Here is a 12,685-nt window from a genome sequence, read left to right as displayed (position 1 = left end):
GAAATGGAATCAACTGATTATTATCAAATATTTAATTACTGTCAATGTCAACTTTGATTGGGTTGCTGAAAACATAATTGATTACAATTATGTTAATAATTGTTACGTTAATTGATAATTAATGAATCAATTAATTATGTTAATTATTATAATGATAATTGATTACAATCAACTGACTGGCGTACGAACAACAGATTTTGTTATTTGATGGTTGTTAAGGGGACTAAAAGAATAACATTGGCAACATTGATTTTAATAACAGAATAATTTTTGACCTAGCGTACCTTTTCGTGACAAATCGGATATTTTTCGAGCGATCATCGGATAATCTAGAGAAATGCGATTGGCAACACTGCACTATAGTGACAATGATTTAATGCAGGAATTAAGCGCTGCATTGGCCGTTTACACTATTCCCGTGGCGCTAGAATGAAAAAGAGACCGTCGTTCCAGTCCACTGGACTGGCTTGATCACTGGAATGGTTCATTCCGGTGCAGGTTCCAGTGGCAGATTACAGTGGTGTTCCACCGCTCTACTGGAATAATGTGAACTGGACATTATGCCCGTTTCACATCTGGACTGAGTTATATCGTCTACATTATCCCATTCATTCAAATAGTGACAATGCTTTAATTTTCGACGCTGTACTGGAGGTGAGTGTTTCACAAGGATAATGGCGTCTACACGCTAAAATCGTTTTTAAAACGTATAGACGCGCCTTTAGAGACTTCTTAGCACCTCAACTAACCACTGTTACTAGCTACTATGAGCGTGTAAAGGGTCTATACTAAGTATTGGTGGGGGAACCAACGCGTTCCAGTAAATAGGATTCCTTTCTATTTACTCGACTAGCATGAACACTCGCAGATAGTACTCTACTGGAATATAAAAGACCAACTTACACAAGGAGAATACTAAAAGTCAGTACTCGGTTTTAGTGACCCATACGAGTTACTAGCCTCATGTAACTGAGCCTTTAATGCAAGAAACAAGCGCTAAATTGGCTCTTTGCACTATTCCAGTAATGCTGGAACGAAAAAGAGACCGTCAATCCAGTCCAGGAATGATTCATTCCAGTGCAGATTCACGATTCACTTTATTACAGTGGCATTCTACCGCTCTACTGGAATACTGTACTGGAATAATGTGAACCGGATATAATTCTTATTGATTAATTATGAATATTAGACTAACACCTTTATGTATAACGTTATTTATCAGCATTTTATATCTAAATCTCCAACTACAATACTAATCAAAACAAACTTTGTTTCAAACAGTTGGTGCAATTAAGCAAATGGTAAATATTCATAAAAAAGGATTAGTGTGAATTTATCGCTAGGAAGGAACACCTAAGCTACACCGCATACACTGTTATGATGTCATTCAACAGATAATGTTCTATCTTTACTCTTTACTGAGATTCTACCTTATTACCGTGGACACTTTTATCAAAACAAACAGTTAATTAGTGAGTGTTGAAACAAAAAGGTGTTGATTGTTTAGTTTTTTTAATGGTGTTTTATGATTTAATGTTTGGATGAGTAACACAAAAATGTAAGTTTGAAACCAATAATACAATTTCATAATAGAATGTAGTCTTTTTTTAAAGTATAAATTTTTTAAAGTATATACCCATACCCAAATGGTGCCTCTTTCAATTAATTATAGAGATCCCATCGTCACCTTAGTTACATTTCTTTTTAGAGTTTGGATCCGACTACAGTTTTTCTGCTTGCATCGGGCTACGTCTACATACATCAGCGAAGGTGCACTGTGATGGGCAAAATCTGCATACTCTCATGTGCTTCACATTCTGCATTTCCCAAAATTCACGAAGTGCGTGTTATCTATCTTTATACTCCATTTAATGAGGTTCTGTTTTATAGGGGCAACGCCGGGGAGTGTCCGGTTGAGTGTCCGCCTGGTTCTCCATTCCAGGTTCATAACATTAGGTGTAGAAATGACTGGTTCCTGGCGGTTCGTCACATTTGTATAATCGGTGCCTTTCATCGAAAATTTGCCTGAACTTCTTCACATATTGCGAAGTACATCTACGGCCTTCTGATGCTGCGAATCCAGCTGCCCAGTACAGTAGCGATAGAGGGGTAGATATCATACAGTAGGTAGTTATTCTACATGTTTCATTTAATGCAGTGGTGACGTGTTGGGTATGTCTAGATCTACCCCACACATGACAGCCATATTCTCCTGATGAGAAACACAACGCCTCAGCTATTGACTTTAAGACCTGTAGATTTGCAACCCATTTGCTATCTACAAATTTCCGGAGAAATTTGTTTCTTGTAATAACCTTTTGTCTTGTACTCGGACAGTGGAATTATTTATATGTTAGTGACCGGTCTAGTATGACTCCAAGATATTTGGACCTGTCCGTATGTTCCTCCCAAGATCCATTGTGTTGTCTCCCAAGTGTTGTCTTTCCCAAGATCCATTCAGTTTTACATGCGCCAAATATTTGTTGAGTGCAATGCACATATTCGGGTTTTAGTAGGGTTTGCTTTTAATGGGTTTTGTTTGTAGTAAGTTGACAGCATGTTCTTCCATTGCCTCTTCCATTGTCAACTCAATTTGTGTGAGAGTTTTCCCTTTTTACTGCGATACCACGGTCTTCACCGTAAACAAATCTCTTAAGGCTGAATTATGTTAGAACGGGGACGTGGACGATACGGCTGTCTTACGGGGAACGCTGAAGAATAGTCTGATATGAAAAGCATTGGTTAGTTTATCATACAACGGATCGGGGTGACACCGGGAAACGCACGGCATGTATCGTGCACGCCCCGTCCTAACATAAATCAGCCTTTAGTTTGGGGATGCATTGGCTGGTCACATGTTTGCTTAGTTGACTAGGCCACAACGTAGAAGCGTCTATTACATAACAGTGATCTAATGATCTTTAGTCAGCAAACACAGTATTACACATCTTAGCAAGGCTCCTTCGTTTTTTTTTCTATCGTATGCCGCCGTGAGGTCTATCAAGGTTACCCCCACTATCTCTTTCTGCTAAAATCTCTCCCCTATGGGGCTACTCGGTGGTTCAGGTTTTTTCCCGGGTTTCAGAAGAGCTACCACTTTTGATTTGCGGCACAATCCTGGAATCTGGTAGGTAGACCGACAGATGTTAAATCGTCACCATCAGAGGTGCTACAGCCCCAAAGTAGAGTCTCGGTCTTTTCAAGTGTTCTTCGCCTTTCAGTCCTATTCATTACCAAATTTTCCATCTATGTTTTGACCTACTCATACCCACACGCCTACTTCTTCTGGGGATATAGGAACTTCTTCTAATATAGGAATTTATTCTGTTGTAATTGTGCTAAATAGTCTGCGTTGGCCTTAGTTTTTATATTTTTGTAGGCGATATTATGTCTTTTCCACCTGATATTTATTTTTACTTGCTATATATTTCATACTGCTTGTATATTCATAGTTCTATTAATACTCGTGGATATCATATTTTATGTTTCAACAATTTTTTTTCTTTAATTTTGAACCTCGTTGAGGAGGGGAATTTCCCCATATCTAGATCCACCACTGGCACTGATAAAGTTAGGATTTAATATATTGTTAATTTTGGTGTCTGGTTTAATAATCTTTAGTTTTATTTCGTATGTGATACAATTCTTCTCATTTGTCACAAGAGGGTATAAGTACGTGAATTTGTCTACTACGTAAAGCTAAATCATACTGCTAACGGTGAGTATGACATTTTGAGCATTATGAGCTCTGTTGTTCGAGTTGACCCCTTCAGTTTGGTCTTTTCCTCATTTATTTGTACGCCCATGTTTTCTTGGGTGGTTGAAAAATTAGTTATTATACGTATAATATGTTTTAACTTGCACGAAGTGCAGATTTTCTGCATAGGCCATAATTTGCAAAGATTCGATAAAAATAGTCTTCCGGTTTTCTAATTTATCTTGTTTAACCCTTTTTCCGGAACTATGATACTATGTTATGTACTGCGAACGCTTACTACACCTGTTTTGTTCCGTATATCATCGCCATTAAGGAAGAAGATTCGGCAAATCTCTGCCTCTTATTATTCCAATCCAAACCAGCCTTATTATCATAATAGAATACTAAGAGCATTAGGCGGTAATCTTTAACCAGTAAAAGAATAATTTTATTATCCTTTTGTGTACTGATAAGATTTATAACGTTTATAGCCGGAACTTGTCTCCTCAGGTGCAATAGTTGTTGTACCGTTTCCGGTTGTTATGAAGAAAGCAATTCCGCTTTAAAGGAACCCTTATTAAAATTTATTGCTAGTACAAAAAATAATAAAAATCATAAAGCGATAAAAATAAATATCATTAGGAAATGGAAAAAAAAACTAAGCATACTTATATGTAAAAAGAGTACTTGGTAAGAGTTATGATGACGATGAATAAGAAACAGAAAAAAGTTAACATTATACCATCTGAAGTTGAAATAGCCACTAAGCCACTAAACAATAATGAGACCAGGACCTGAGAAATTAATCTGTAAGATTTATAACTTATTGACGATACTTTTTGATACGAAATTTGGATATTAATTCATTCCACAGATCGTCATCTAGTTCTCTTTCTCCCATTTCTCTATTTATTCTCTCTATCTAGCTTCCCCCTGGTCTTCCTGGTCTACGCCTCCCTTTTGGTTGCTATTCGAGAACTTGCCTGGGTATTCTGTTCTTTGGCATTCTCCTTGCGTGGCCGTAGCATCTTAATTATTTTGAGCAAATGAAAATCATCAAGGCAACTGTGTGTTTGAAGAAAATACAATATCTCTATAATCCCGCTTGAGTAGTAAAAAAATCCCTACGAGTCAGAAAAATCCCATTACAATAATTCTTCTACGCAACTAGGGTGACATAGTGGAACTAGAAAATTACAAGCCAATTCTGTACTCAACCAAAATACAAATTCTTCTTCATCTTCTTCTTCTTCTTCTTTTTGTATTGGCATGACTCTGGTCTGTTTTTTCAATGTGCCTCTAGTAAGTTGTCGTTACATCGTTTTCGTGGTCTTCCTACTGATCGTCTTCCTTACTACTCTATTCGTTGTCATTCGACTTATGTGGTCATTCCATCAGGCCCGGCCCCAGGGGCGGGCGAACTGGGCGGCTGCCCAGGGCGGAAAATTTAGGGGCGGCAAATTTTAGAGAACAGCCGATTTTTGAAATTGAAGAAATAATAAATTATGTTTGCAATATTATAAAAAATCAATATCATGAACAAGAGCGGCAAAAATTCAACTGTAAAAACGAGAATTAAATAAGTGAAACAATAACAATTGCAAGGTTCATTCGACGGGAAATCGACAACACCGCCTTCTTCTTCATCGCATAAGAATAGTGGGATCAGAACTACCCCTCACCTCACCACACCTCCCTACCAGGATTGTTTTTATGATTCAAACAGAGGTTCAGGTGCAGTAGCACCGACTGATAACTGATATGTATTTGTTGACTCGCGCTTTTTGTAGCCTGTTACCAAATTTCCATAGATCATAGATGTGCCGTTCACAATTTTATTGTGTGTTTGTATTTCGCTTAATTGTACACGCTTGTAGGTATTTTACTGTGTTTAGTATTTAAAACAATTTAGATCAATTGAAACGTTTATTTAAAAAACAACACATGTCCATTTTGGTCCAACATGTCCAAAAACACATAGAATAGTAGTTTCTTTATCAATCTGACACATTCAATTATTGTGCAAAAATCTCAGATGTCCGAAGTAAACTACATAGAACATTTGGATAGTTGTATAAAAACAACTGATGTCTGGTAAGTTTTTTTTATTTCCAAAATTTTAATTTTTGGACAAGTATTGTTTTTCAAATAAACGCTTAATTATTGTGGTACAGCGTAGTTTCCGTACCGGTGTGTGCTAGGATACCATTCAGTGTTTAGTGTTATTAAAAATAATTGGGTAAGTGCAATAATGAATGGTAGGAAACGTCTTTCTGGCAGTCAATACAGAAAAACGAAAGCAGATTAAAACAAAAAGGCTTAAAATTTCCATAGGTAACTTTCTAAAACCGTTACACACTGATGCTTACAATATTGCTCAACCTAGCCAACATAGAGCTACTACCGCAGTCACAGCGACAGTTGGTATAACTAGCAATTAGACAAAAATCGGTTAAAACCATAGACGAAGAAACACGAAACGTTCTAAATTCAGAAACTTGTCATTGGATATTCAGACTTATATTAATAATACAGTTCTTAGCACAACAGCGTCTTCCATTGAGGGACGATTCTGATAAACTGTTTCATCACAACAATGGTAATGTTGAGCATGTTGAGCTCTTTGGAAAATTTGATTATAAGAACACACAGGAGAACAACTAATGGTAGTAACAAGCAGCATCACTACTTGGGAAAACGTATTGAAAACGAAATTATTTAACTCCTACACGACCAAATCAAAAACAAAATTTTAAACTTTTTGAAGGCAGCAAAGTACTATAGCATAATTTTAGATTGCACATCTGATATTTCTGAGGTGGAACAGATGACTATTATTGTTGTAGGTACGTTTTGTCGATTTAGGTTCCGGTTCACAAAGTGTTAAAATTACAGAATATTTTCTTGGATTTGTGCCTGTACTAGAAACCACTGGCTTGGGACTTACAGAAGTTATTTTGCAAAAACTGAGTGAGCTGGGAATACCTTTGGAAAATATGAGAGGACAAGGATATGATAATGGGGTAAACATGAAAGTGAAGAATTTGGGAGTTAAACAGAATTTTGAAAATGAATCCTAGATGCTGCTAAAGGCTCACAGTTTGCAGTTTCTTTCTTTTCCTTAGTGACAAAAATTTACAACTTTTTCCCAGCATTTATTCATCGTTGGGCTATACTGAAAAATCATATTTCTAGCCTAACATTAAAACCTTTGTCCGAAACTAGAAGGGAAAGTAGAATTGATGCAATTACTCCCATCAGATACCAAATTGAAAAAATCTACGATGCTCTTGTAGAGATCACTATCAATAAAAACAACGATAAAATTGTTGCTCATGCGGCAAGCTGTTTGGAAAATCAAATCCGTGATTTTACTTTTCTTTACTCTGTGGTAATATGGCAGGGCATTTTACTTCACATCAACGTAGTCAACAAATCACTGCAGAGTACTGACATGGGAGTGTATCAAGCTGTCAGTTTATAAGAAAGAAAACGGAAATCCATTTTAAGTCTCTCAGAAGCTACGATCAAAGTTAGAAATTGAGAACCCAAAAATCGGAGGCACAGTAATATCAAAAAAGAGGAAAGTGAAAAAATTATTTGGCCATGAGGTGAAGATGAAAGTATGGACCTATAATAGATCCAGAGACACGATATAAAGTTTACTTCTATTTAAAAATTATAGACACAACCGTTAATGCATTAAGTGATAGATTTCAGCAAATTAAGAGCCATGGTGAAATTTTTGAGATTTTGGGTATACCAAGGACGGGGGGCGGCGGTCGCCGATCTTGCCCAGGGCGGCAAAATCCCTAGGGCCGGGCCTGATTCCATTCTACTATTCTGTCTCTTATTCAGTTATTAATGTTCTCCTCCTTGCATCTCCGTCGTATATCTGCACTTTTAGCTCTGTCCCATAGTGTCTTACCATCGATTTTTCGAAGGGTTTTCATCTCCGCTGTTTCGAGCAATATTTTGGACCTCTCTGTGTCAGGTTGTGTTTCTGCCGCGTATGTCATTATTGGTTTGATGACTGTTTTGTAAATTCTGAGAGATACAAGAAAATAATAGACACAATTCAAGGCCTAATGAACAATAAAAGCCCTGTAGTAAATGAAATGTGTACAGAAAGAGCTATTAGAAAAGCAACTTGCTAAACTAACTGAAAATATACACTCCTGGCCAAAAAAATTGGGACACCTTAAAATGGGTCATTTTGGATGTTTCGAATCTCCTAAACCTGTTGTCCGATTTTAGTGATTTTTTTAGTATGTTATAGACTTATTCTTTAAGAATCTCGATTTAGTAATATTGTTGCTGAACATGTAAAAGTTATAATATACCAGGTGTAACAATACTACTATGTTTTTTCCTCAAAGTTCGGAACACCCTGTGGAATATTCTAGCATTTAAAAATATTGAAATTAAAACTCCTAGTATTCCTAGGATTTCTTAACATTATGTTTTTTGACTCATTAACTTATGTTTGATAATAAAAAAGTTAGGTACTTTAACAATTAGCCATGTTCCTCATCAATACAGGGTGTTTCTAAATAAGTGCGACAAACTTTAAGGGTTAATTCTTCATGAAAAAATAATGACAGTTTGCTTTATATGTAAAAATACGTCCGCAAATGCTTCGTCTTCGAAATACGGGATGTTGAATTTTTTCTTACAAACTGACGATTTATTTATTGCTCTAAAACCGGTTGAGGTATGCAAATGAAATTTGGTAGGTTTTAAGAGGTAGTCATTTTACATTTTTTGACATACAACTAAAAATTTTATATTCACCATTGGCGTGCATACAGGGTATATGACCGGGTTATATGACCCGTATGCACGCTAATGGTGAATACAAAATACATAATTGTACGTCAAAAAATGAGCAATAACTACCTCTTAAAGTCCATCAAATTTCATTTGCATATCTCAACTGGTTGCAGAGCAATAAATAAATCGTCAGTGTGTAAGAAAAAATTCAACATCTTGTATCTCGGAAACGAAGCATTTGCAGACATGTTCATAACTCAAACGGTCATTATTTTTTCATGCAGAATTACCCCTTAAAATTTGTCGCGCTTATTTAGAAACACCCTGTATTGCTGAAGCACATGGCTAGTTGTCAAAGCACCTAACTTTCATTATCCAACAGAAGTGAATGAGTCACAAAGCAGAATGTTAAGAAAGGCTAAGGCTACAATTGAGTTTTAATTTCAATATTTTTTAAATGCTAGAATATTCCACAGGGTGTTCCGAACTTTGAGGAAAAAACACAGTATTATTGTTAAAATCCAGAAAAATTAAATCGAGCTCAGAGAGGATTTCTTGTAAGAATGACGGGAGCATTTGGAACAACTGCAACACAGGCACTCACAGTTTTAACTGGAGTAATGCCAATGCATTTAGAAACACAAAAAAGAGCATGTAATTATTGGCTAAAAAAAGAAAAAATATGAAAAAAATAATACAAATAATAGGATTAGATATAAGAAATAACAGAGAATTAAAAGAAATAATAAATAGAAAAAGACAAAATGAATGGGAAAATTCAACAAAATCTAGACGTATATACAATTTTATACCAATATTAGAAAACATTCCAAATTATTTTAATCCAAAACAAGGTTTAGTACACTTTTTAACAGGACATGGACCGTACCCAACATATTTGGAAAGATTTAACTTAAAAGATGATGCATTGTGAATGTGGAGAACTAGGTACACCAGAACATATAGTGTTACATTGTGAAAATACTATAGAAAATGAAGAACATAGAGAAATGAGAAGAAGATTAGAAAGAATTGAAATAAGAGATATATTACAAAATGAAGAATATTTTGGAATATTAAACAATCTAACAGAAATAATATCTAAAAAACAACAAGAAATTTATAATAATAGAAGAAGACAACAAATAATCCAACCCTGATGAAGTTGAGTAAGATAAAGTTAAAATAAATAAAATATAATATAAATTCAAAAATAGATATTCACAATTATAATAATAATAATTCAATATAAAATAAATAAATAAAAATAATAATTCAATAAATAAAAAAAAACTACCAACTCTCTTCTGAAAATAGAGGGACTGTCTTTATAACTTAGAAGGGAGTTGATAGTACCAAAAATATTTTAACAAAAATATATTGTTTCTTTAAAGTTGTTAAATGTAATTAATAGATTATGGCAAATTATTAATTGTAAAAATAGATTTAGTAGTTCAGTAAAAAATGTAAAAATATAAAAAAAAATATCTGTAATTCCATCAGGAAAAAACGACCTGGCTTAGTCACTAGAGGCCAGGTCATATGTATGAACAATAAATAAAAAAAAAATAAAAAAAATAAAGTATTATTGTTACACCCGGTATATAATAAAATTTACATGTTCAGCAACAATATTAATACATCGAAATTCTTAAAGAATAAGGCTATAACATACTAAAAAAATCACTAAAATCGGACAACAGGTTTAGGAGATTCGAGACATCAAAAATCACCCATTTTTAAGGTGTCCCATTTTTTTGGCCAGGAGTGTATTTGGGAAAATGGGAAGATGCCAATAGAATTTATGATTTACAACAGACCATTCTACTGGGTCCCGAAATCTGACTAACATTGCCATTCTGTATTCCACTGAAGTGGAATGCATATTGCTTGAATAATAATGACATCCATATTCGTAGATTATTGTAACTATTTTCTGGTGGCAGTGACACTTGTGATTTTATTTACTTTGAAAATTTAGAAAAACTATAATACTTTTCATATTCTTGCCTACTACATAACAAACAAGTAATTGGACTTCGTAAGTCCTAGGTTTTCACCCAAAGTAATCGAAAGTAGAACTGGAAGACGATATTTGAATTTTACGTGTAACTTTGCGTGGATTGATATACGAATTTACTAATGTTGAGTCATTCTTACTAAACTTTGACATTTGTCACCTCATTTGTGATTCTACCCGGTATAATGGCAGAGGAGTTACATTGGCGGTCCTACGGACCGACGGAAAGATTGCCCAGGTCAAATATCTCACCTTAGTACCATCCTTGGATTATCAGCTTTTATTTGACACCTCATTTGTCATTCTACCTGGTATAATGACGGAGAAGTTATATTCGCGGTCGTACGGACCGACGGAAAGACAGCCTAGGTCAAATATCTCACCTTTAGTACCATCCTTGGATTATAAGCTTTCATTTGACACCTCATTTATCATTCAGGCTGGTATAACGATGGAGGAGTTATATTCGCGGTCGGAGGGACCGACGTACAGACCGCCTAAGTTAAATATCTCACCTTTAGTACCATCCTTGGATTATCAGCTTTCATTTGACACCTCATTTGTCATTCTACCTGGTATAATGACGGTGGAGTTATATTCGCGGTCGGAGGGACCGACGCACAGACCGCCTAGGTCAAATATCTCACCTTTAGTACAATCCTAGGATTATCAGCTTTCATTTGACACCTCATTTGTCATTCTACCTGGTATAATGACGGAGAAGTTATATTCGCGGTCGTACGGACCGACGCACAGACCGCCTAGGTCAAATATCTCACCTTTAGTACCATCCTTGGATTATAAGCTTTCATTTGACACCTCATTTGTCATTCTACCTGGTATAATGATGGAGGAGTTATATTCGCGGTCGTACAGACCGACGGACAGACCGCCAAGGTCAAATATCTCACCTTTAGTACCATCCTTGGATTATCAGCTTTCATTTGACACCTCATTTGTCATTCTAGCTGCTATATTGCCGGAGGAGTTGTGGTTACGGACAGACGGACGTGGATAATACAAAGATTTCACATTTTTTCAAAATGGGTGAAAACAATTTATGGGGAGTGCATATAGATTTTCACTTCGGAAAAAATCAAACAAGATAGAACTTTTTGTAATTTCATTAAGAAATGTTTAATAAACAACATATCAAAAACTTCTATTCGAGAAGTGGGTGCTTCATTTTTTATTAAACAAATGAACTACGAAATTAGATGTTTTTTTTAAATATAACTCCGAAAATATAAATTTTAGAAAAAAACTGACTTGACCATTGAAAAATTCAGAAAATTTTACAAAAAAACCTTATATAAAGAATTTTTTAAAATTAAATCTGTATCTTCTATAATTTTTTATTTATAACGCTAAAGTCACCCTTCCCACAAACATTGGCGCACTGTAAACTAGCGTACGGCGAAGTGCATGGTTGAGTTATTTTAATGCAATTCTTTAACTAATGGATCAAATGAAATTTTACAAATTGAACATGAAAGAAGAATAATTAAGCTATCTTTCGGTTATAATAAAAAGAAATAAAATATATGGTCATAAGTACGGTGTGGGCGGAAAGTGAGCCTTACATGAATTTTGTTTAAAATTGATTTAAAAATGTGTAACTAATACAATTTTTCTTATAAAACTCTCAATTTTGCACAACTTACCTTTTAAGCATCTTACTAAATGATGTTACATTAAAAAAAATCTTAAAAATTTAATTCAAATGATATGACGTCTCAAAAAATGTAGTTTTTGAAATCTTCGTAGTTTTATAGAATTACCACCACTTAAGACGGTATTACTCAAGATTCAGCAGATCTATTACAGTTTTATAAGTACTTTTTTAAAGCTTAGGACGTAATCTTTAAAATGCACTAAATTATTTTACTTTAGAAATGAAATAAACTATTTCTTTTTGAGAAAATTAAGAAAGATAACAAAAATGTAATACAAAAACCGAAAAATTGCCCGCTAAAAAAATGTTTATACAAAGTGATCAAAATTTTTTTCTGTATATCTTACCTAAAATACATTTAATAATAAGCTTCAACAATAATAAATGTTCAGTAAAAAAATTTTTTTTAGCTCTTACAGTATGTCTGCTTAAGTTGGAACATATTGATATCTTCTTTATTATCAGTTTTACGTTATTCTTTATAAAAAAGTTATTTTTTTATAACTTTACGAAAAAAGTT

At 34.6% G+C, this 12,685-nt stretch overlaps 1 protein-coding gene across 2 annotated transcripts in view; it reads left to right on the top strand.

The window, feature by feature from the left end:
• The window catches only part of LOC126892103 (uncharacterized), a 654,403-nt gene that overhangs the window by 398,479 nt on the left and 243,239 nt on the right, over positions 1–12,685 (top strand). Inside the window, exon 1 of one of the 2 annotated variants that reach the window (XM_050661542.1) lies at positions 1,455–1,558. The exons of the other annotated variant lie outside the window; for it this stretch is intronic. The gene's annotated coding sequence lies outside the window, so the exon portion shown is untranslated. Of the gene's footprint in view, positions 1–1,454; positions 1,559–12,685 lie in introns of those variants that run through there. 2 annotated transcript variants of the gene reach the window in all.

This window comes from Diabrotica virgifera, chromosome 9 (genome assembly GCF_917563875.1).
Source record: "Diabrotica virgifera virgifera chromosome 9, PGI_DIABVI_V3a".
Classification (NCBI taxonomy): domain Eukaryota; kingdom Metazoa; phylum Arthropoda; class Insecta; order Coleoptera; family Chrysomelidae; genus Diabrotica; species Diabrotica virgifera.
Note: the sequence above shows the minus strand (reverse complement) of the source record. Positions and strands in the feature narration are given on the sequence as shown.